The sequence below is a fragment of the Gorilla gorilla genome, chromosome 15, assembly GCF_029281585.2.
Source record: "Gorilla gorilla gorilla isolate KB3781 chromosome 15, NHGRI_mGorGor1-v2.1_pri, whole genome shotgun sequence".
Taxonomy (NCBI): Eukaryota; Metazoa; Chordata; class Mammalia; order Primates; family Hominidae; genus Gorilla; species Gorilla gorilla.
This window is the reverse complement of record NC_073239.2, coordinates 80,552,413-80,578,015: the sequence shown is the minus strand read 5'-3', so window position 1 is coordinate 80,578,015 and position 25,603 is coordinate 80,552,413. Positions and strand designations below refer to the sequence as shown.

Below are 25,603 nucleotides of genomic sequence, written 5' to 3'. Positions count from 1 at the left end.
CATGCCTCAGCCTACTTGAATAGCTGGGATTACAGGCATGTGCCATCATGGCTGTCTAATTTTTGTATTTTTAGTAGAGACAGGGTTTCACCATGTTAGCCAGGCTGGTCTCGAACTCTTGACCTCCAGTGATCTGCCCACCTCAGCCTTCCAAAGTGCTGGGATTACAGCTGTGAGCCACCGCGCCTGGCCCAAGGGTTGCTTTCTAAAGGATAATTTCTGGAGGACGGGTGTGAGGATCCACCGTCTCGCAGTTGTCCGAGATACTGCTTATGTTTTCAAATCTCTGTGAAATATTTTCTTTCCAAGAAATTGGATTTGTCAGCCTTATTCTTTGGGCTTTAGGGGTAGGTTTGAATATACCTGCTGCTCACTATGGAACTGTATTCTTGAACCCACCATACTTAAGAGATCATGAGATTCCCTTTATGCGTTGAGATCAGACCTGACCACACATCTGGCTAATCTCAACTGTTGGTGAAGATTGTGGCATGGGTGTAGGAAGAATGTTTTCTAACAGAATCACAGAGATAACCTGAATATGTTCTGCATCTGTAAGGTAATCCACAATACACCCATAACCACCTACTTTCTTCCTGATTTGGTATTATTCCAGAGAGGCTAATGGCTTCCTCATTAGTTTGTCTATTACCTATAAAAAAAGACATGATGACCACACTGACTTACATTTACCTTATAATTGGCCCACAAACATGTCACTAGCCATTGCCGATCTGTAAAGATAGCCATTCCTTATGTATCAACCTGAAACTCCCATTTCAAAGAAAACTTTGGTGACTCTTCCGTGAGATAGTTTCCTAAGTAGGGGGGAAAGATTACAGATTTCTGTCTTTGGGAGGCTTTAAGCTTTTCCAAGTCATGATATGTTATACCATATTCTTGCCCTTGCAAGTCTGTCGTAAAACAGACTTTAGATTTGTGCTTGCAAACAGTGGCATTTCCCAAATCCTGACGTACCACTTTATTGACTTACTGTGAAAATGTTTGCATTGAATTCTGTTATTTGTGAAGATGCTGGTGCCAAACCTGTACTGACTTTCATGTTCCCATTCTGTGTCTTTTTTTTTTTTTTTTTTTTCCTGAGGCTGGGTGTGGTGGCTCATACCTGCAATCCCAGCACTTTGGAAAGCCAAGGAGGATGGATCGCTTGAATCCAGGAGTTCAAGGCCAGCCCGGGTGACACAGTGAAAATCTGTCTGTACTAAAAATACAAAAATCAGCTGGACATGGTGGCACATGTCTGTAGTCCCAGCTACGCGGGATACTGAGGCAGTGGAATCCCTTGCGCCCAGGAGTCAGAGTTGCAGTGAGTCCAGATCACACCACTGCCCTCCAGCCTGGGTGACAGAAGTGAAAACCTGTCTCAAAAAAAAAAGTGTTTAACTGAAGTCAGAGGACCAGGATTTTTGTTTTGACTTTGTTTTGTCTTGAACTATAATTGTAAGTTCCTTCAACTAGGTACTAGCACCAGAATGATAAATGATTTCCTCACAGATAAAATGAAGAGGTAAGACTTGATGTTCTCTAAGAGCCCTTTCACTATTAAAATTTAATAAACTCTGTTAGATCAAGTGTGCAAAAAGAAATGGAGTATTTTTGTTTCTATTAGGATTCTGGAATTTAACAAAAAGAATTTTAATGCACGTTCACTGAGGGAATAGAGTTGGGAGAGCATGTCTTGTCACTGAAGCAACCTTCCCCTCTTTTCCTGTCTAAAAAGTTTGTATATACACCCCTCTAAGGAAATTAACAAGTTTCACCAAAGAAAGACAGTGAGGTAATTGCTTTAGAAGAGTCATAACTTTTGTTTAAATCACAAGGTTTAAAGTAACTAATAGGTCACTTTACCTAAGTAACCTAATCCAACCTACTATCTAGGTAGTTCTGAGCTGAAGTGGCTCTAAACGGATAGTTCTTTGTTTAAAAAAAAAAGTGGGGGAGGGGGAGAGGGACAGATTAGACCCCAAAGACCTCAGTAATTCTAGAATTCATTCAACAAATCTTGCCAGCTACAGAGATGGATATGTAAAGGAAAAAGAGAAGAAAATCTCTCCTTTAGAAATCTCATTCAGAACTAAGAAAAGAGAAACTGGAAAAAGAATGTAAAACTACCTCATAAATCTCATATGAACTTTACAGAATCATATTTTGGAAAATGAGATCCTTGTAATAAATTTTTAAATTGCAAATCACATTATTCATAAAGGTTTTTTAAAAATAAGCAGAACATTGGGAGGCTGAGGCGGGTGGATCACCTGAGGTAAGGAGTTCGAGACCAGCCTAAACAATATGGTGAAACCCTGTCTCTACTAAAAATACAAAAATTAGCCGGTTGTGGTGGCGCATGCCTGTAATCCCAGCTACTCAGGAGGCTGAGGCAGGAGAATTGCTTGAACCTGGGAGACAGAGGTTGTGGTGAGCCGAGATCACACCACTGCATTCCAGCCTGGGCAACAGAGCAAGACTCTGTCTCAAAAAAAAAAAAAAAAAAAAGAACAAAAAATCAGTACCTTTATTAGAACATTTCTAGAATGTAACAATGCCTACTGCAGAAAGTCTTTTTTTAATTTCATAAGAAATTCTGCTAGAAAACATGAGGTTATTCTTGAATGTCAGCTGTTTTCTTATATAGTGAAATTATTTCATGGAAATGAGAAGTTACTTGCTATGAAAAATTACACAAGATATCTATAGATACATTGCTGGGTTGTTTTTTTTTTTTAATTCAAATGGCAAGAACAGCAAAAATCCTCTTTTTAGTATAACCATTATGGAAAACAGTGTGGAGATATTTAAAAACTAAGAATAGAACTACCATATGATCCGGTAATCTCACTGCTGAGTATATATTCTAAGGATTTGAAATCAGTATATCAAAGAAATATCTGCACTCTCAAGTTTATTGCAGCATTACTTAGAGTAGCCTAACTGTCCATCAATGAATGAGTGGAAAGAAAATTTCAGACAAGAGGAATAAGTGCAAGAGATCTATTTTAACTCATGATGGCTATAGTTAATAGCAATATATTATATACTTGGGAAAAAAAGTCCTCCTTTGCCCACTATAATAATTGTATTCTCCTCTCAGAAGTAACTACTGTTGCCAGTTTGGAGTATATATTCTGTGTGTGTGTGTGTTTTTATATGTTTATGTATATTGAAATAAATAATTGTGTTATATAAAGTTTAGGTTTTTTAAAATATATTGTACATATTCTGCAAGTCCCCTCCCCACACTCCCCCCCCCCCCCCATTTTTTTTAAATTAATGATATCTCTTGGAGTTCATATAGGATTTCTCTCCTGGAGTTATCTTTATCCTGAAACATCAACTTTTCCCAGTCTACTAAATCACTCCTAACAGCACACGGACATGCTCTACTCCCATTCTCTCTTCTCCTCTACTTCTTGTTTTTTTTTTTCTGAGATGAAGTCTCCCTCTTGTCACCCAGGCTGGAATGTGGTGGCACAATCTCAGCTCACCGCAACTTCTACCTCCCGGGTTCAGGCAATTCTTGTGCCTCAGCCTCCCTCCCTGGTAGCTGAGGCTACAGGCATGTGCCACGAGGCCCAGCCAATTTTTGTATTTTTAGTAGAGATGGGGTTTCACCATGTAGGCCGGGTTGGTCTTAAACTCCTGACCTCAGGTGATCTCCCCCCACTTGGCCTCTCAAAGTGCTGGGATTACAGGTGTGAGTCACAGTGCCTGGCCTGGAGATAGTTTGGAGCCTTCATAACACGTTTCATCTCACAGACAAACAACAATCAACTAAGAGCGTTTTCCTGCTGGGTTATGCTGTGAAGCCCTAGGAGTGTCACGATCAGTTAATGATGTCTGCCTAGGGAAAGGGGGAGAGGAGATAGAAGATGACGGAGCCAATGAAAAGGTCCCTAAAATCCACACTGGTAGGGAGAAGAGAGTTTTCAGAACAAAGTGATGAATAAACAATACCAAACACTAGTAGAGAGATTCAGGCTGAAGGCAGACATCTTACATGAGTTTCTGGTTTACCTTTAAGAGAACAATTTCAATGGTGTATGTGGTAGTGGCAGTAGTCAGATTGTAACGAATAAAGGGAAAAAGGAATTAGGGAATGAGATGGTAAGTATGTATCCGAGGTTAAGATTTATGAAATAGGTAGATAGTACATGCTAGAATGAATTTTATTATATACAGTTTTTAATTCTCATTGAATCTAAGATCAGACTGTCTGAATCAAGAAGAATGCAAAACCTAAAGTGAACAGTAACTCCCAAATGACTGTAACACCTGATCTTAAGTAATAAATTTTAGTACCATTAATCTACTTTTTCTTCTATTCGTTCATTCATTCATTCATTCATTCGAGATAGGATGTCACTGTTGCCCAGACTGGAGTGCAGTGATGCAATCTCAGCTCACTGCAGCCTCCACCTCAAGCCATCCTCCCATCTCAGCCTCCCAAGTAGCTGGGATTACAGACGCACGCCACTACGGCCAGCTAATTTTTGTATTTTTAGTGGAGACAGTGTTTCACCATGTTGCACAGGCTGCTCTTGAACTCCTGGGCTAAAGCGACCTGCCTGCCTCAGCCTCCCAAGGTGCTGGGATTACAGGCATGAGCCAGTGCACGCAGTCATTAATCTACTTTTTATCTCACATTTGTCAAACAACGAGGATATTAGGGAACCATGGCAAGGGAATTAGCTGAACTACCTGGAGCAGTGATTCTTAATATGCATCATCAGCATCACCTGGGAACTTGTTAGGAATGCAGACTCCTGGGCCCCATCTCAGGCTTACTGAATCAAAAACGTGGGGGCCAAAGACCAAGCAATTTGTTTAACAAGCCCGCTAGGTCATTCAGATGCACACGCAAGTTAATGTAACACCAGTTTCTCATTAAATAAACCACATAGTTATTAAGTTACTAATCCACTTCGTTGGCCTGACCTAGATTCTCTAATGCTAAACCCTTTCAAGTGGTCGGGGTAGACTAACAGTCTTTTAAGGGTATTGAGGACCAGACTGGCCAGCTGTGATCTATTAAAAAACATTTGAGCTGGAAAGAATATCATTTTTTCACGTTGAGGATCTAAAAATTCCCTTTGAAATCAGCAATCCCCACAAGTGAGAGGACCTCCTCTCTATGACTTGAACTCAGAAGTCTCAGGCATGCAGAGCCAATGCCTAACATGTCAAAACTGCACACAGTAATTTATGACATATTTGTGAGGAACAGTTTTGTTGATTTTTGGCTCACTTCCCATTTGCAGCACCTGCCCTGCAAAATAAATAAATAAAAATCTTCTCTTTTTAAAAGAAGTTTATTTGTACATCTCTTACATTGCTCCGTTACATATTACACTGCATTTCAAACTAATCAGATCCCTTAAAAAGATCCCTTCACCTAGAAAGCATGCTACTGCTTGCTGAGTTCTCCCTTTCAGTCTTGGGACTGTTTAAGGTCTTAACCTAAAGTAAGTAAAATCTAGCCTCTTTGTATAATATCAATGCAGGGTCAGAAAACAGGCTATTTAGCCAGTATTTACGTGTCATAGGGCTGACTTGGCTGAACCTGTGCTCGCTACCCAAGGCCCTCCCTTACCTTCTCTGCTGACTGTGATTTGGTCCTTGTAATTTCCACCAGTCTGTGCTATGGGCACGAAGCTGGAAGTGCCCCCTTTGCGTTTGTCAACATTGTATCGGCAAGGGAAGGTCTAAGACCCCACCATTTAGATCAATAATTGTGTGATTTTGTGTTGGTATAACTGGCCAAGATCATTGATTTTTCTTTTTTTTTAAGATAAAAATTGAAAATGCTCTTTGGTAATCAACACTTTATTTATAATGAAAATCGTAGTACTGGTTTAATAAACATCTGCACCATCAGTTTCGAAGCATTTTTTACACTCTTAAGAGTGACATCTTAGTTCCTTCTCCTAATTTACTTTCTTTAATTTGTCTTGTAACTGTATGACTCTCTAAATGACCCATGCTTAAGAATTATCATGTAACTTTGAAATGGTTGATGGTGTTTATGATTCAGTTTTAAATTCATGTGTTTAACATATTTGTAATTCATTTTTAATTTTCTAATGTGTTTTAAATTTATTGCCACCAATAAAAGGCAGGCACATTATTCTTTTTCTTTCCTAAATCCAAATTTTAATTAATGCTGAAAAATCACACATCACTAATGGTAATTAATAATTGTACAATAGCATAAACTACCACATTCCAAATAATCTAAATGTTTATCAACATTTAAATTGACAGTGTTTTACTGAGGCACTGCCAATATAAAACAATAATTTCTCCTTTCTCAAAAATACTCCTTACAAATAATTTGGTTTAAAAGGAGAGAGGCACTTTGGGAAGCTGAGGGTGGCAGATCACTTGAGGTCAGGAGTTCAAGACCAGCCTGGCCAACATGGTGAAACCCCATCTGTACTAAAAAATACAAAAATTAGCCGGGCGTGGTGGTGTGCCTGTATTCCCAGCTACTCGGGAGGCTGAGGCAGGAGAATCGCTTGAACCCAGAAGGCAGAGGTTGCAGTGAGCCGAGATCACACCACTGCACTCCAGCCTGGGTGACAGAGCGAGACTCTGTCTCAAAAAAAAAAAAAAAAAAAAAAGACATTTCTTTTTTTTGCAGAATAAAACCCCACTAATTCGTGCCATAATAATTATAAAAGTGGACAGCTGGAAAGAAATGCACAACTCTCATGCTATTGGAGCTTAAGATTCCCATGAGGAATCTCATCTGCTCAAGGACTGAGCAGAGGTGAAGAATGTTTTTCCGGGTCTAAAATCAATAGCAAGAGGATGAAGACTTTCCAATTGTTAATTATTAATTACCAGTGCAAACTGTAACAGTCTGAAATGTATTACATATTACCAGCTTGGAAATTAACTTTTGTTGCCAGACTTCCACAGTTCTTGCTTGAAAGAGGGCATGACTAATGCTTTATAGGTATTTCCAATATTACCTCCCAAGGCATCATTAGGAATATTGATGGATCTTAACCTACATAACCTGCCTTTTTCAAAGCTCTCAATATATAAATGTTTCACAAATAAATGCTCAATACAAATTCTGTTGGTAGAGGTTGGCACTTTTTAAAAAAGATTGTCCCATTTCTCTATATGGTATTTCTAGAATAGGAATCTGATATTTTTATAAAGGGTGTTCTCAGTAGAATGAAACCTACATTTATTTTTGGAAAAATTAGTAATATGTGTAAGCACAAAAGAGAGGAATAGTAGTTTTCCCCAGGGGGAAAAAAAACTAATTTACACATTAAAGTGTATTGATATATAGTTAAATATCAATTAAAATTAACCAAATGCTTTGAGATTAAGTATTTGATTTATTTTTTAATTAGTTGAGTATTAAAAAGGAAGCCCCTTTTGATGGAAGTCTTTTTAAATTTACACATAAATACTTCACAACTTTGTAATTAGACTTTAATTTTCTTTAGACAATGGAGAGTCTAATCTCTCCTTACAGTTGATACCTGAAACAACAAGTTTTTATCTGGTATTTATTCTGTTCAGAGACCCTGCTCTCAGAGTTTAGAGGCAGTTTTTTTGTAAAGGGGGACTGCAGCAAAGATTTCTGAATGGGTACATGACATTTTCATGTAGCTGTTTTATGTGGCCATTTTGATGTATTAATACTTTAAAACTTTATCATAAATTAATAAAACTTACTCATAGTTAAATAAAATTAAAACAGAACTGAGAGGTAAAACAGAAAACTAGAATTTCCCCCCACCTCCAAGTCAAATAATCTCACTCCTCCCAGGTAACCACTGTTAACCAGTTCTTCTGTAGACTTTTTAAAAATACATAAAGTGACATATATATGTATTATATAAGTATATATATGTATATATACATACATGTGTATGTGTATGTGTGTGTATACACATATACACATGTATATATACACACACACATATACACATATATGTCCTTTTAAAAGCTAGTTTAAATAAAAGTGAGCTATATGTATGGCTCTGTAGTTTTTCTCACTTAGAAATGTATCTGAAGGATCTACCTAATTTTAATAGCTGTATATTATTGTATTCTTTTTGAGACAGTGTCTCGCTGTGTCGCCAGGCTAGAGTGCAGTGGCGCAATCTTGGCTCACTGCAGCCTCTGCCTCCCGGGTTCAAGCGATTCTCCTGCCTCAGCCTCCCAAGTAGCTGGGACTACAGGCATGTGCCACCATGCCCGGCTAATTTTTGTTGTTTAGTAGAGATGGGGTTTCACCCTGTTGGCCAGGATGGTCTTGATCGCTTGACCTGGTGATCCGCCCGCCTCGGCCTCCCAAAGTGTTGGGATTACAGGCGTGAGCCACCGCACCCAGCATATTATAGTATTCTTGTTAGACATTTTAGCTAGTATTCTATTTGTATATTTAGGACACTGCAAGGGTTTTTTCTTTCTTTTTTTACTTTTTCTTTCTTTTTTAAAATGATATTGCAAGGTTTTGAAAGTTACAGTGAGCTAAAAAGTTGACCAAATAGAAGTAGAGAGTGGAACAGTAGTAACTAGAGGCTGGGATGGATAGGGGGAGGAGAGGAATAGGGAGAAGCTGGTTAACAGATACAAAATTACAGTTAGGAGGAATAAATTCTAGTGTTCTATAGCACCGTAGAGTGAATATAGTTAAAAATAATTTATTCATATTTTCAAATTGCTAGAAAAGAGGATTTTGAATGTTCTCAACATAAAGATATGGTAAAGGTTTGAGGTGATGCATATACTAATTACCCTGACTTGATTATTATGCATTGTATACTATAAAAATACCACATTGTACGCCATAAATATGTGCAATTCTTATGTGTCAAAGAATATAGATTCTGGGCCAGGTTCAGTGTCTCAAACCTGTAATCCCAACACTTTGGGAGGCCGAGACAGGCGGATTACTTGAGCCTAGGAATTCAAGATCAGCCTGGGCAACGTGGTGAAACCCTATCTCTACCAAAAAATTCAAAAAAATAGCCAGTCATGGTGGCCACCCCTGTGGTCCCAGCTACTTAGAGGCTAAGGTGGGGGGATTGCTTGATCCCAGGATGTTAAGGCTGCCGTGGGCTGAGATCACACCAGTGTACTTTAGCCTGGGTGACAGAGCAAGACCCTGTCTCTCTCTCTCTCTAGAAATACATTAAAAATAAAAGTTACGGCGACAGAGTGGCATCCTTGCATATACATCTTTATGCATTTGTGGGAAGTGAAATTGATTAGTCAAAGCTTTAGTGGATTTTTTTATGTTGATCAATATCGTCAAATTGCCCTTTAGATAGATTGTATCAATTTATAGTATCACTAATGGCATATGAGAGGACTTGTTTCTCCAGTTTTCTAAAGAAATTGATAATTCAAATTCAGCCTTTTAAAAATGGTGCTCTTGTTTCCCCAAAACTTGTTGAATAATCCATCTTTTACCCATTGAATTGAAGTGTCATCCTTATTATATACTAAATTCCCATATAAATATTAATCTACTTCCGGACTTTTTATTCAGCTTCATTGATTTATTATCTGGCTACAAAGTGTTTCAAGTAGCTTTATAATATGTTTTAATTTCTAACAAGGCATCTTTTATTTCTCTTTAAGTGTTTTTTGGGTTATTCTCATGTTTCTAGATAAATTTTTTTTGCCAGCCAGATTTTTTTATTGTGGTAAAATTTATATAGCATAAAATTTACCATCTTCGGCCAGGCGCGGTGGCTCACGCCTGTAATCCCAGCACTTTGGGAGGCCAAAGCGGGTGGATCACCTGAGGTCAGGAGTTCGAGACCAGCCTAGTCAACATGGAGAAACCCCATCTCTACTAAAAATACAAAAATTAGCCAGGCGTGGTGGTGGGTGCCTGTAATCCCAGCTACTCGGGAGGCTGAGGCAGGGAGAATCGCTTGAACCTGGGAGGCGGAGGTTACAGCGAGCCGAGATTGCGACATTGCACTCCAGGTTGGGCGACAGAGACTGTCCAAAAAAAAAAAAAAATTTTACCATCTTAACTATTTTACATATGCTGTTTTGTGGCATTAAGTGCATTCACATTGTTGTGCAGCTATTTGCAACTCTGGAATCTAGATGAATCCTAATACTAACATTTTGTCAAGTTTCAAAAAATGCTGCTGTTGGCCAGGCACGGTGGCTCATGTCTGTAATTCTAGCACTTTGGGAGGCTGAGGCGGGCGGATCATTTGAGGTCAGGAGTTCGAAACCAGCCTGGTCAACATGGTGAAACACTGTCTCTACTAAAAATACAAAAAAAGTAGCCAGGCATGGTGGCGGGCGCCTGTAATCCCAGCTACATGGAAGACCGAGGCAGGAGAATTGCTTGAACCCAACAGGCGGAGGTTGCAGTGAGCCGAGATTGCGCCATTGCACTCCAGCCTGGGCCACGGGCAAGATTCCGTCTCAGAAACAAAACAAAACAAACTGCTGTTGCTATGTTGCTATTCTGATTGTCATTATAATCCATGTACAGATTAATTTACATAGATATAACTTTTACAATATTGTCTATGAAGCACAGTGTGTGTGTATATATAATATATATTATATGTATATAATATATTATATACATTATATAATATACATATATAATATATATAATATGCATATATAATATACTATATATAATATATACTATATATAATATACAATATATAATATATACTATATATAATATACAATATATAATATATAATATATACTATATATAATATACAATATATAATATACTATATATAATATAATATACTATATATAATATAATATACTATATATAATATAATATACTATATATAATATAATATACTATATATAATATATATATTGTGTGTATATATATTTTTTAGATAGAGTTTTGCTTTTGTTGTCCAGGCTGGAGTACAATGGCATGATCTCGGCTCACTGCAACCTCCACCTCCTGGGTTCAAGCGATTCTCCTGCCTCAGCCTCCACGTGTCACTGGAATTACAGGCATGCACCACCATGCCCAGCTAATTTTGTATTTTTAGTAGAGACGGGGTTTCTCCATGTTGGTCAGGCTGGTCTCAAACTCCCGACCTCAGGTGATCCGCCTGCCTCAGCCTTCCAAAGTGCTGGGATTACAGGCATATATTTTCCTCTCATTCATTCACTCAAATATTTATTAAGTACTTATTACACCAGGAACTCTGCTAAGCATTAGAGATATAAATGTAACTAAAGTAATGTATCTGTAATCATGGATCTTAAGAAATCCAGAAGAGGAGATAGAGATCAAGCAAATAATTGCACAAATAAATGTAAAGTTGTGAAGTGCTAAGGAGGAGAGATGTGGTAATACGGTGAGCTTATAATAAGTGATTTTATCTAATTGGGGGGGGTGGGGTGTCTGGGCAGTCTTCCCTGAAGTAAGAACTGAGCTGACTCTGGGAAAATACACTCAAGTCATCTTAAATAGCCTCCATTTGGCTCCATACAGGCTCTGCACATTTCTTTGGTTTGTCCCTGGGTATATAATCTTTTTTCTTGTAATAATATAAGAGCTCTTGTATTCATTTTATTTTTAACCATTTTTTTTTATTTATGGGAAAGCTATTGATTTTTGTATATTATATATGTAACCAGCTACCTTTAGGATTTTCTTGTTTTTGAGGGAACCCATTCTCTCATTCTCGTACATTTTTGCTTCAGCTAGTAAGTTAGGAATATCTGTCAAAACTTCTGCCCTCTTGGAAGTTTGAAGGGGGAAGCTGCTGTCTTCTCCCCACCTCTGTGAGTACAAGAGTGATTCACCTGTTTTTATTTTTTTATTTTTTTTGCTGTAGGATATAGATCCTGATGACTTACCTGTTTGGTGAAATGGTGAGAATATGACATCCACTAAGTCATCTTTCTGTTTTGAGTGGAATTAATATGTGAAAGGCCAAGGCTCAATGTGGCATTTCTCTTTTGACTATTATAGTCAGCAAGTAAGGGAGACTCCAACTACTTTGTTTATTAATAACTTTTAAATATTTTGCTACCATTATAAATAGTAATCATTAAAGTTATTTACTTAAGAAACAATGTCTCACTCTGTCACCCAGGCTGGAATGCAGTGGCATTATCATAGCTCACTGCAACCTTGAACTCCAATGGCCTCAAGTGACCCTCCTGCCTCAACCTCCCAAGCACTGAGATTTCAGGTGTGAGCCACTGTGCCGGCCATCGTTAGATTTTTTTTTTAATCTTGGTTTAATATCATGGAAATAAAGAAGCTTGAAGGTCTGGTTTTATTTATTTTGTATTTTTATTTTTTTACGTAAGTTCTACAGATCTGCTGAGGAGGTATGGGTTTACATTCAATTTATTTTAATTCTTGGTTTTAATATCTATCATAGATGAGAAACATAACTGAAAAACATGCCAAGATTCAAAGAAGTAGTAAAAAATCAGGATACTCATTTTTTTAGTCCTATACCCTATTTATAGAAAAATTTTTATTGAAATTCCACTAGAAATACCCATCTTCCTTAATATCAGAAGATACTGCCTTTTTAAAAATTTTCTTGAGACAAGGTCTCACTCTGTTGCCCAGGCCGGGTGACAGAGCAAGACTCCGTCTTGAAAAAAAAAAAAAGAAAGTGGATAGAAATTTTTATTTCAAATAGTCCTCTTTGTAGTTCTCTTTTAACTGACATCTTGTTAGGTTTTATTAAACTGTCATTTTTATCACATATTTTGGCTAAGAAGAGATTATACCAGAAGTAGGAAAAGAACTAGTTCTGCCATTTTGTTGTTGTTGCTTTTATCTTCATTACTGATCTTTTCAATCCTCGACTTCTTTGCATGATTGTTTTAAAATCATACGCTTCTTTTAGGCTATGTTCTCAAGAAGCAGAACTTGAGATGAAGATTCCTGTGCCAGCGATTCTTTTGAGAGAGTGATGTCAGCTGAAACCTGTAAGGGAGTGAGAGAAACAGAATAGGACAGAGGAAGAGGCTAGGCAAAGACATGGGTTCAGCTGAAATCTATCTTCATTTTGATCCCACGAGCAGCTCTGGAGTGTGGATGGCACCATGGACTTGTCTCTTCTTGAGGCAAGGAAGCAAGCTTTAGTATTCCTGTATTATTCAGTCATGGGCTATGGGCCGCCTGGAGTTAGTGCAGGAGGGTGGTGGCAGAGTGTGATGTTCCTGATTAGGTAGCATCCATCATTTATGGTCAGTTCTTCACAGAAAGATACAGGTATGAGCTGGTAGCAGCCAAGAGTCACAGCATGTAGGGAATGGGGACCATGACCAGTAAGTAGAATCTGGGCAGGGAACCAACACCCATTTTTTGAAGTTACTTAAGGCTAAATATTATAATTGGTAAATCTTTTACTTAACCATTGTACAATGTGTCATGCTGAAAATGAACAAACAAGTGAGAGTGACACTTAGGGAATTCTTGCTCTTGTCCCTGATACTCCCTACCTGATGTGACCATCAGGCCTTCAGACTGGTGAAGATGCAAATGTCAACCTACACACTAACGTTAGTGTAGCATAAACACACCTGAGAGCAATAACTGAAGCCTACCCTGAGAATGACCCTGTATGGCAGATGCATCTGAATGTGTGTTCTAAGCTAGGGAATCTGGGAGTGGCCAACCTGAACATTTTTTCCTTATCAATGATGAACATCTGAACCCCTGTCCTGCCCTGTTCATGGCAGTGGCAGCCCATCTGGAGCAGCCTCTCCAACAATGCTGGCTGCAGCCGGGAGGCGCGGCTGGGGCTGTGTATTCCATGGAGCAGGCAGGATCCCCACCCTCCTGGATGCAGCTGCAGCCACCCAAGCTGCAGCTGCAGGGTCAGAAATGCCTGCTCCCGCTGCCTGGCCTCTCCTTACTCCTGGAGCCCAGTCAGATCTTGGTGCAAAGTTGAGGCCAAGCCAAGGTGCTGTTGCAATCCAGCCAGGTGTGCTCTGCTTGCGGCAGTGCTGACATGCCAGCCCCCTGCCGCCTTGACCCTCTCCGGGCTTTGGGCACAAACAAGCATGGGAGGGAGGCTGAGTGGCGTCTGAGGGCAGCTCAGCGCTGGGCTGCAGGCACCCCTCTGCAAGAGCAGCCTGGGCACCATGAACAGTGGCAGGAGGCAGACAGGCTCCTGCGTGGAAAGGGGAAGGTCCCTGGTGAAGCCCCGCCTTCAAGCTGGGGAAGGCGTGAAGCCTGGGGACCAGGCTGCCAGCCCTGCAGACCAGAGTGGGAATTTGTGCTTTTTTCTGGGCCCGCCCATGGCTGCCTGTGGACCAATCAGCAAGCACTTCCTTGCTGATAAAAACCCGACTCAGCCAGACTCAGGGAGATGACAGGATGACCAGCTATGGAGAGGAGCTACCCACCCCAGTGTCTCATCTCTGCTGAGAGCTGAACACTTGATGGGACACCCTCCCTTCAAAGAGGGGCTACCCACTGTGGGTCTCTGAGCTGTTCTGTTGCTCAGTAAAGCTCTTCTTCGCCTTGCTCACCCTCCACTTGTCCACGTACCTCATTCTTTCTGGACACAGGATGAGAACTCAGGACCTGCCGCATGGCGGGTCTAAAAGAGCTGTAACACAAACAGGGCTGAAACACACCCCTTGCTTGCCACATTGCAGGAGACAAGGAGAGAAGAGCTGTGGCCCTTTGATGAGCTCAGACCTAGAAGCTCCCCAAGCCAAGGCTGTGACATACTCTTTGACACTGCATTTCCTGGCATCTCCAAGCTTCTGGGGGGCACCACGTTCCCCAGTGCCAGCTGTGGAAGCTACTTGTGGTACATGTGGTTCAGCTGCAGCTTCGCAGGGAGCCAGTGCCCGTGGTGGTGCCTGGAGCTGCCTGCCCTACTGCAGCTGACGTGCCTGGCTGTTTGCAGTGGCTGGACCCCATGCTCACTTGCTCACACACCTGCCACAACTCCACTCCACTCACCTCAGAAGGTGTGGGATCTTGGCAGGTAGCATGAGCTGAGCACAGCCTGACAGGCTGATTCGGCCCAATGGGCCTGAGCAAAACTCAGGCAAAGGCGCCACTGGCCACAGAGGTTTCCGGCTGGAAAAGCAACACCCCCAAGGATCCCATAACACAGTGGAACAGGGGCCATACAGGGGATTAAGGCCCTGAGTTTTGGGTTGGATGCAGCTTGCCAAGTGGAGGTTGTTAGAGGGAGGGTGCTAGGTGAAAATGCTATATTAATTGCATGCTATTTGCAAATGATTGTGGTTTTTCTGCGCAGCCAGCCATCACTGGGCCATGTGGCTGTGACATCCAGTGCACCAGCCCTGGACTATAGGAAGGGGGACATGTTGTCCAACCTGCCACCATTGGATTGTAGGTAAGACAGATATCTTGTCCATCCCACTGCCACTGGACCATTTCTATAATTAAGGCAATTCCCCTGTCCAGCCTGCTGCAACTGGATTCTCTTCCATGTATGTAATCCCCTAATAAAACCCCAGGTCTTATTTGCTGGTTCTGGGTCTCTCCTTTGGCCTCTTGAACCTGGTGCCTTCCTTACAGAGGTTAATAGGGGTTTGGCACAACAATTCGTAAAATTTAGTTTCCTCTTTTTAGATTACAAAAAACAATTTAGGCCAGGCGCGGTGGTTCACACCTGTAATCCCAGCATTTTGGGAGGTCGAGGCAGGTAGATCACTTGAGCTCAGGAGTTTGAGACTAGCCTGGGCAACACGGTGAAACCCCATCTCTACAAAAAATACAAAAATTAGCCGGGTGTGATGGCATGCGCCTGTAATCTCAGCTACTCGTGAGGCTGAGGCAGGAGAATCTCTTGAGCCGAGATCGCGCCATTGCACTCCAGCCTGGGCAAAAAAACAAACAAAAAAACTGACAAGTGTCATTCCCATTCTATTAGCTCTCATTAGTGTTGGGAAGGCAGGGAGTTTTTTTGACAAATAAATCCTACTGGAGGATTATATAACTAATTATAGTTTAAAAAAGGGGTTCTCAAAATGTGAACCAAAGACTCCTGGGGGTCCCTAATACTCTTTCAAGGGGTCCGAAAATTCCTCCCTTTTCCTACTCCATGTCTGTATGAGGACAGGTTTGCTTCAAATACTTAAAAAAAAAAAATCACAATAGTTTGAAGGCAGAGTCAGATATGAGAATCCAGGTTTCTTCTATATGCCAGACAATAAGGAGATCTGCAAATATATTAAACAGAATAACTCTTTGTTGTACCTATTTTTCTTTGTTTTAGAAAATATATTTTTCTTAAAATGTTTATGATAACATGTAATGGGTTTAATATCGTTACTCAAAAATGGGTAAATACATCTTTTTAGACTTTGGGTTTTTTTTTTTTTTTTGAGTCAGAGTCTTGGTCTGTTGCTTAGGCTGGAGTGCAGTGGCTCAATCTCAGCTCACTGCAACCTCCACCTCATGGGTTGAAGCGATTCTCCTGCCTCAGCCTCCCAAGTAGCTGGGACTATAGGTGTGTGCCACCATGCCCAGCTAATTTTTGTATTTTTAGTAGAAACAGGGTTTCACCATGTTGGCCAGGATAGTCTCGATCTCTTGACCTCATGATCTGCCTGCCTTGGCCTCCCAAAGTGCTGGGATTACAGGCATGAGCCACCGCGCCCGGCCAGATTTTTGTTTTAATTTCTAATATTGAAAATATCGATAGATAGACAAAAGCCACATAAACAAAAGCTCTTTGAGGCCTTCAATAATTTTTAAGAGTATGGAGGGGTCCTGAGACCAAAAAGTTTGAGAGCCACTTGTCTAGAATACTCTCTTCCTATTCTCCCAGCATTCTTGCATTCCATGATAGAGAGCTGTGTACCTGTATTACGCTCTCCTTGAAAAGAGGAACTGTATATTCAGCACAGTACTTAGCGGTGTTTTGCATGTACTAGAGGCTCAATAAATATTTGGTGAATTAAAAACTGAATATTGCTGTTTTCTTCCAAATCTGCTCTTCTTTTCAAATTTATCTTTGTTTAACCCTGCTGCTCTTTATAGGCAGCCATTGACTCTTTTTTCCCTTTCGTTGCTAAAACTTAGAGGGATAGTCTTCATTTAGCTCCATGCCAAGTGTGGTGGCTAATCCAGTGTGGAGAGTTTGGGAAGGAGGCACACCAGGAATTCATTTTGCATCCTGCTAACTTTCCCACTAATGTTCAAGTATTGATTTTATCATGTTATTTTTGCTCAAGAGCCTACAGAGTCCCTGTTTACTTCAGCTATAAATACCTGTGCCTGTGTTCATGCCCATAACTTTATCCCATGTACCAACCTTATCTCCCATTAACTAGCAACACCTTCTCTGCAGCCAGGCTGACTGCTTCACTAGTCCCCATGCATGTGCTCTTTCCCAAAGATAAATTTTTTGCACTGGCCACTCCTGCCATCTGGCTGTTATCCATCCTTTAACCCCTGTTCAGGTCCCAAAGTCTCCATTAAATATTCTTGAATTACCTTTTTTTTTTTTTTGAGACAGAGTCTCACTGTATTGCCTAGGCTGGAGTGCAGTGGCACCATCTCAGCTCACTGCAACCTCTACCTCCCGGATTCAAGCAATTCTCCTGCCTCAGCCTCCCAACTAGCTGGGATTACAGGCACCCACCACCACGGCCGGCTAATTTTTGTATTTTTAGTAGAGACGGGGTTTCACCATGTTGGCCAGGTTGGTCTCGAACTCCTGACCTCAGGTGATCCACCCATCTCAGTCTCCCAGAGTGCTGGGATTACAGGCGTAAGCCACTGTGCCCGGCCTGGCCTTCTTAATTACTGTCTTAAAATGCATCCTGACTGAAACAGAATCACAGCATAATGGACAAACTGATTGGTGAGCAAGGAAGAAAAAGCCTTTGTTTCTTGCGGGAGGGAGAGGGCAGGACTGGTAAGAGAAAATGTCATGTTGTCCTTCTGTACAGCCACCCACACACAAAACCTCAACCAAACAAACCAGCATTATCAAGGGCATGGAGCCAGAAATGACAGACAAACTGGGGCAAAGTGTTGCTTTTTGCCTTTCCATAGAAGAGGCCATCGTCTTTGCTTTTATTTCAGCATCGAATCCACTGAAGTGTATTTACTTTTTATGCATCTGTTTCTGCCATTAGATAATTCATTGAGGAACTAAGGATGTCTTATTCATGTTTCTATACCCACTAGCATACCGTAGGTGCTCAATATATTTCCTTAAAGAAATGTGTGACTGGCATGGGCGAAGCTGGGGAGAAGGCTGTCAGATGAGCTCAGAAGGCAGGCTGAGGCCCGATTTAAAAGAGCGCGATGTGGCGATTTAAGCCTTGTCATGTAGGCAAAAGGGAACAGGGAAGCTAGAAAGTTTCTTTTTTTTTTTGAGATGGAGTCTCGCTCTGTCACCAGGCTGGAGTGCAGTGGTGCAATCTTGGCTCACTGCAACCTCTACCTCCCGGGTTCAGGCGATTCTCCTGCTTCAGCCTCCCGAGTAGCTGGGACTACAGGCATGACCCACCACGCCCAGTTAATTTTTGTATTTTTAGTAGAGACGGGGTTTCACCATGTTGGCCAGGATGGTCTCGATCTCTTGACCTCATGATCCGCCCGCCTTGGCCTCCCAAAGTGCTGGGATTACAGGCATGAGCCACTGCACCCGGCCAGTTTTTTTTTTTTTAATTTTATTTAAAATAATACAAAAAATTAACTGCTCTACACATTCAGAGAAATTTCTCTAGTAACGAATTACAGAAATGATCCCTGAAAGTACAGTCTAAAGGTTTCTTCTTATTAATATTAATTTTTTCCCAAGCTAATACATGTTTAAATTTTTAAAAAGACATAAGACAGGCCGGGAGCAGTGGCTCACGCCTGTAATCCCAGCACTTTGGGAGGCCGAGGCGGGTGGATCACGAGGTCAGGAGATTGAGACCAGCCTGGCCAACATGGTGAAACCCCGCCTCTACTAAAAATACAAAAAAATAGCTGGGCGTGGTGTTGCATACCTGTAGTCCCAGCTACTTGAGAGGTAAGGTGGGAGGATCGCTTGAGCCCCAAAGGTGGAGTGTGCAGTGAGCCCAGATCGCGCCACTGAACTCCAGCCTGGGCAACACAGCGAGACCCTGTCTCAAAAGAAAAAAGAAAAGAAAAATTTTTATGGTTACCTTAGAAAATGTGAGAAAAGGCCGGGTGCAGTGGCTCACACCTGTGTTCTCAGCACTTTGGGAAGCCCAGGTGGGCAGATCACAAGGTCAGGAGTTTGAGACCAGCCTGGCCAACATGATGAAACCCTGTCTCTACTAAAAGTACAAAAATTAGCTGGGCATGGTGGCGGACACCTGTAATCCCAGCTACTCAGAAGACTGAGGCAGGAGAATCGCTTGAACCCGGGAAGCAGAGGTTGCAGTGAACCAAGATCGCACCATTATACTCCAGCCTGGGCGACAGAATGAGACTCCATCTCAAAAAAAAAAAAAAAAGCCGGGTGCGATGGCTCACACCTGTAATCCCAGCACTTTGGGAGGCCGAGGCAGGCAGATCACGAGGTCAAGAGATCGGGACCATCCTGGCCAACATGGTAAAACTGCATCTCTACTAAAAATACAAAAATTAGCTGGGCCTGGTGGTACTTGCCTGTAGTCCAGCCACTCAGGAGGCTGAGGCAGAAGAATTGCTTGAACCCGGGAGGCGGAGGCTGCAGTGAGCCGAGATTGCGCCACTACACTCCAGCCTGGCGAAAGAGTGAGACTCCGTCTCACAAAAATGAAAAATAATTTAAAATAAATAAGAAAATGGGAGAAAAGCCGGGCACAGTGGCTTACACCTGTAATCCCAGCACTTTGGGAGGCTGAGTTGGGCAGATCACTTGAGGTCAGGAGTTCGAGACCAGCCTGGCCAACATAGTAAAACCCTGTTTCTACTACTCAGGAGGCTGAGGTGAAAGAATTGCTTGAATCCGAGAGGGAAGCTGCAGTGAGCCAAGATCATGCCCCTACACTCTAGCCTGGGTGACTGAGTGAGACTCCATCTAAAAAGAAAAGAAAAGAAAAAATAAAATGAGAGAAAGAAGTGAGACGCTCTTACGGTACTCCACTATTTAAACCAAAAGTTCATTGTAGGAGAGTTAAGGATTTTGTCTTTTTATTTATTTATTATTATTATTTTTTTTGAGACAGAGTCTTACTTTTGTTATCCAGGCTGGAATGCACTAGCGCGATCTCGGCTCACTGCAACCTCCGCCTCCCGGGTTCAAGTGATTCTCCTGCCTCAGCTTCCTAAGTAACTTGGACTACAGGCGCACGCCACCACACTCAGCTAATTTTTTTATTTTTAGTAGAGGCGGGGTTTTACCATGTTGGCCAGGCTGGTCTTGAACTCCTGACATCAAGTGATCCGCTGGATATTTTAAGGCACTAAAACATTGGTGCTATTAATACAAAGGGCTGGAAGAGGTGGAAAATGGAGGCATGCAAAGTCGGTTTCAAGCTATTGCAAAATCCAAATAAATCATAATGACAGGCTGAATTAGGGTGTTATCCAGAGGGAGAGCAAGAGTGCATGAAAACGCTTTTTCTTCCCCACACAGTGCTATGAATGTGTGACTAAGCGCAGAGGATTAGGTTGAACGTCAAAAGTGATGTTAAGTCTTTTAGTGTGGTTGACTGGGATGGTGAAGCCACTAAAAGAGGGAACACAGAAGTTTTTGTGGACTTTGGGACACTTACATTCAGGAGAATCAAAGGGACTGAAAGAGAACTGGGATGGAGGAGAACTAGAGGATGGTGTGGTGTTTCCCAAGACATCCCCTGATCTTGCTATCCCAGCATCTCCTAGACCTTCCCAAGATCCAGCAACTAAAAGTATAACACTTGTCACAAGAAGGCTAAGGTTGGCCTATGTTCTAATTGGGGGTGATGTGGGGGTAAGATGGGGAGTATATGGGAACACAATCACAAACTAAAGCTTATATACTAACACTTTTTTGGGAAGTTCAATGTCAAGGAAGTTGGAGTGAGCAGGAAAGGGAAGTGAGGCAGGAAGGAAGACAGCAAATACAAGAGAGAATATGAAGATGTGACACCAAGCTGGCCATACCTGTGTTAAATATTTTGAATATCCCACCCGGCAGCATACTTATCATTGGCTGAAATTACCTTACATTGTTTTTAATAAAAATAATAGATATTGTCTGTTTGCCCACGAGAAAATAAACTACATGAGGACAGGAACTTTGTTAAATGTTGTCTCTCCAGGACTCAGAATATACCTGGCGCATAATAGGTGATGAATAACATCTCTTGAGTGAATCACGTTAAAGAGAAATATTTTTCTAAATAAAACACATTCCATGTAATGTAGTACTTTATGTTATTTGTGCAGAGTGGTTTCTGTTCCTCATTTTTTATCCTCCAATTTCCTAATCACGCCCAGAGGCCTACTTGCACATAAGGAATGAGAACCATAATGATAGTTTCATGTTACAGAGTCTTCTACCTGCAGGGCTATCAACTAATACTCAAGGACCCAGCAAGGCTTTGAAATCCTTGCTTTTCCTTATCTTAGCTGATCAAATAGGTAGTTAAGGCATCTGTATGGGGAAAGAGGGAGATTTATCTTCTGCCCTGAGCATTCTCGCAGGGGCTGAGGACAAAGAGTATAATTTATCCTGCTTATACTAGGTATATATTTATGATTTTGTTTTTTGAAAGAAACAGTTTTCTTTTCACTGCGCATTTTGCTTCAAGAAGTAGTCAAATAAGGTTTTTTTGTTTGTTTGTTTGTTTTAGAGACAGAGTTTCACTCTGTTGCCCAGGCTGGAGTGCAATGGTGTAATCCTGCAATCTCTGCTCACTGCAGCTTCCGCCTCCTAGGCTCAAGTGATCATGTCTCAGCTTCCCCAGTAGCTGGGACTACAGGCAAGCGCCACCACACCTAGCTAGTTTTTTGTATTTTTTGTTGAGACTGGGTTTCACCATTTTGCCCAGGATGGTCTCAAACTCCTGACCTCAAGTGATCCGCCCACCATGGCCTCCCAACGTGCTGGGATTATAGGCGTGAGCCACTGTGCCCAACCCAAATAAGTTTTTTTTTTTTTCCTTAAGATGGAGTCTCGCCCTGTTGCCTAGGCTGGAGTGCAGTGGCACGATCTTGGCTCACTGCAGCCTGCCTCAGCCTTCTCAGCCTGCCTCAGCCTTCTGAGTAGCTAGTACTATAGGCATGCGGCACCACGCCTGGCTAATTTTTGTATTTTTAGTAGAGATGGGGTTTAGCCATGTTGGCCAGGCCGGTCTCGAACTCATGACGTCAGGTGATCTGCCCACCTCGGCCTCCCAAAGTGCTGGGATTACAGGCGAGAGCCACCACGCCCAGCCAAGTTTTTTATGTATTTTTTTTAATGTAGGAAAAGATTTGTGGGAAAAAAAAATTACATGCTACAAGCTTAAGTGAGAAATGACTATCAAAAGTAGTAAATTTTGTATTACAAATCAACAACTATCATGTATCTACTTTTGATATTTAAATTCAAAGGTAGGAAAATGTTAATTAGGTGAATATCTTCATGATTGAGACTATAATCTCCTTAATGTTCCTTTTATCATCTACTCTCAAACCTAGGAGTAAATTTCACTTCATTAGCCTCATAGCAATCATCTGTAATCATCTGATTACAAACGTACTCAAGCTGCAGGCTTTCACTGTGACTGTATTTTATATCCTTCATCATCAAAACATGTTTTTAAAAATGGGAGAAAACATGGCTTTGTTGCAATGTGTTATTATTACTGCATACATAATACGTTCCTGGCAATCATCAGAGCCATCTTTATAATTCTTGGCTTATCTTAGGACACCGTGTTATCTAGCAAAAAAATTTTAACCTAATGCTTAGAAAATTAAATCCAACTTTTTTTGTTTTGTTTTGTTTTGTTTTGTTTTGTTTTGTGACGGAGTCTTATTCTGTCGCCCAGGCTGGAGTGCAGTGGCACGATCTTGGCTCACTGCAAACTCCGCCCCCAGGGTTCAAGCAATTCTCCTGCCTCAGCCTCCCAAGTAGCTGGGATTACAGGTGCCCACCACCACACCCAGCTAATCTTTGTATTTTTAGTAGAGACGGGGTTTCACCATGTTGGCCAGGCTGCTCTCCAACTCCTGTCCTTAGGTGATCCACCTGCCTCAGCCTCCCAAAGTGCTAGGATTACAGGTGTTAGCCACCCTACCTGGCCAGATCCAACTCTTACTAAATACTTCTCTAGGATATGAGATGAGAGAGTCAAATAATATGTAAATCCAGAAACAAGTAGGCAATGAGTAGGGATCTTGGTATGATTAGGAGTCATTGGTATTTGAGTCTGAGGCAAAAGTTCCAGAAGGCCTACAAAAGAAAACAGAAGCCTTTCATATTTCTTTTATAGCTCAAATAGTTTTGTATTATTGTGTCACATACATCAGTTAGAGATCATATGATAAAAAAGAAGAGGTCGGGCCATCTCAAAAAAAAAAAAAGAAAAAAAAATCCTAAAAATACCACATCAGTCTGGTAGTCTTTTTTTTGTTTGTTTTTTGAGATGGAGTTTTGCTCTGTTGCCCAGGCTGGAGTGCAGTGGTGCAGTCTCAGTTCACTGCAGCCTCCACCTCCCAGTTTCAAGCGATTCTTCTGCCTCAGCCTCCTGAGTAGCTGGCATTACAGGTGCGCTACCACACCCAGTTAATTTTTGTATTTTTAGTAGAGATGAGGTTTCGCCATGTTGGCCAGGCTAGTCTTGAACTCCTGACCACAGGTGATCCTCCCACCTTGGCCTCCCAAAGTGCTGGGATTACAGGCATGAGCCAAGCGCCCGGCCTTGGTAGTCTTATTTCACATAAATTCATATCAACTTCGCAACAACTCTCTTTTAATATTAAATAAAAGAAATCTACATTTCTTTGCCTATAATTTTCTTCTTTTTTGTTCTGAGACAGGATCTGACTCTGTCGCCCAGACTGGAGTGCAGTGGAGAGATCTGGGCTCACTGCAACCTCCGCCTCCTGGGCTCAAGCAATCCTCCTGCCTCATCCCCCGAGTAGCTGGGAGTAAAGGCATGAGCCACCATGCCCTGCTAATTTTTGTATTTTTTTTGTAGAGATGGGGTTTCACTATGTTGCTTGGGCTGGTCTCAAACTCCTGAGCTCAAGTGATCCATCAGCCTCGGCCTCCCTAAGTGTTATGATTACAGGCGTGAGCCACTGCGCCCAGCCTGCGTATAGTTTTCATCTATTGCATTTAAACTTTCTTAATTCTACCTCCTGGATGGTGTACATTCCTAGTCCTATCATTAATTTTTCTTTTTTTCAAGGTTCATTTTCAACAATTAAAGGGCTCAGCAAATATATCCTTTTTTGGGCTGGGCGTGGTGACTCACACCTGTAATCCCAGCACTTTGGGAGGCCGAGGTGGCTGGATCACTTGAGGTCAGGAGTATGAGACCAGCCTGGCCAACATGGCGAAACCTCGTCTCTACTAAAAATACAAAAATTAGCTGGTATGATAGCGCACCTGTAATGCCAGCTACTCAGGAGGCTGAGGTAGGAGAATCACTTGAACCTGGGAGGCGGAGGTTGCAGGGAGCCGAGATCGTGCCACTGCACTCCATCCAGCCTGGGCAACAAAGGGAGACTCTGTCTCAAAAAAACAACAAAGGCCAGGCGTGGTGGCTCATTCCTGTAATCCCAGCACTTTGGGAGGCTGAGGCAGGTGAATCGCCTGAGGTCAGGAGCTCGAGACCAGTCTGACCAATATGATGAAACTCTACTAAAAATACAAAAATTAGCTGTGCGTGGTGGCATGCACCTGTAATCCCAGCTACTCGGGAGGCTGAGGCAGGAGAATCACTTGAACCTGGGAGGTGGAGGGTGCAGTGAGCTGAGATCACACCATTGTACTCCAGCCTGGGCAACAAGAGTGAAACTCTGTCTCAAAAAAAAACAAAAAACAAAAAAAAACCCCAACATATCCTTTTTTGTCATCCTTCCTGTAATCTCACAAAGTAAGGGGTATAGGTAGAGGAAGAGTTGGAACTTCAACTTATAATTCCTGAATGCCTACACTGTGCTATCTTACTTTTATTGTTACTTAATTTTCATAAAACCCCTGAACAAGAGACATTGTCGATGAGTAATTTGGAGTTTAGAGGAAAATAAAATACCTTGCTCAAAATCACATATCTAGCTTTGAGTAATAGTGCTTATTAAAACATCTGCTTTGGGCCTGCTGTGATGGCTCATATCTGTAATCCCGCCACCTTGGGTGGCCAAAGAGGGAGGATCGCTTGAGCTCAGGAGTTTGAGATCAACCTGAGCAACATAGTGAGACCTCGTTTCTATTTTAAAAAATTTTTTTAAATTAAAAACAAGTGTTCATGATATCATTTTTCTCTACCTTTTTTCTACTGTTTCCACACTAAAAAAGATTATAAAAGTAAGTAGCCTGACAAACAGAATTAGAATAAAATAGATGCAAGGAGAGAGCAGAAAAAAAACAGTGTAATTGGTTGAATTTAGCTTAGCAATAACTTTCTCAGCTCTTAATTTATGTATATTTAGAACCAATCTTGTAGTACCTGCTCCAAATCAACTACATATGAATTGGCAAATAGG

At 41.5% G+C, this 25,603-nt stretch overlaps 1 pseudogene; it reads right to left on the bottom strand.

Annotated features, from left to right (window-relative positions):
- Positions 1 to 18,672: 18,672 nt before the first annotated feature.
- Positions 18,673 to 18,746, bottom strand: LOC115930742 (uncharacterized; annotated as a pseudogene).
- Positions 18,747 to 25,603: the final 6,857 nt, after the last annotated feature.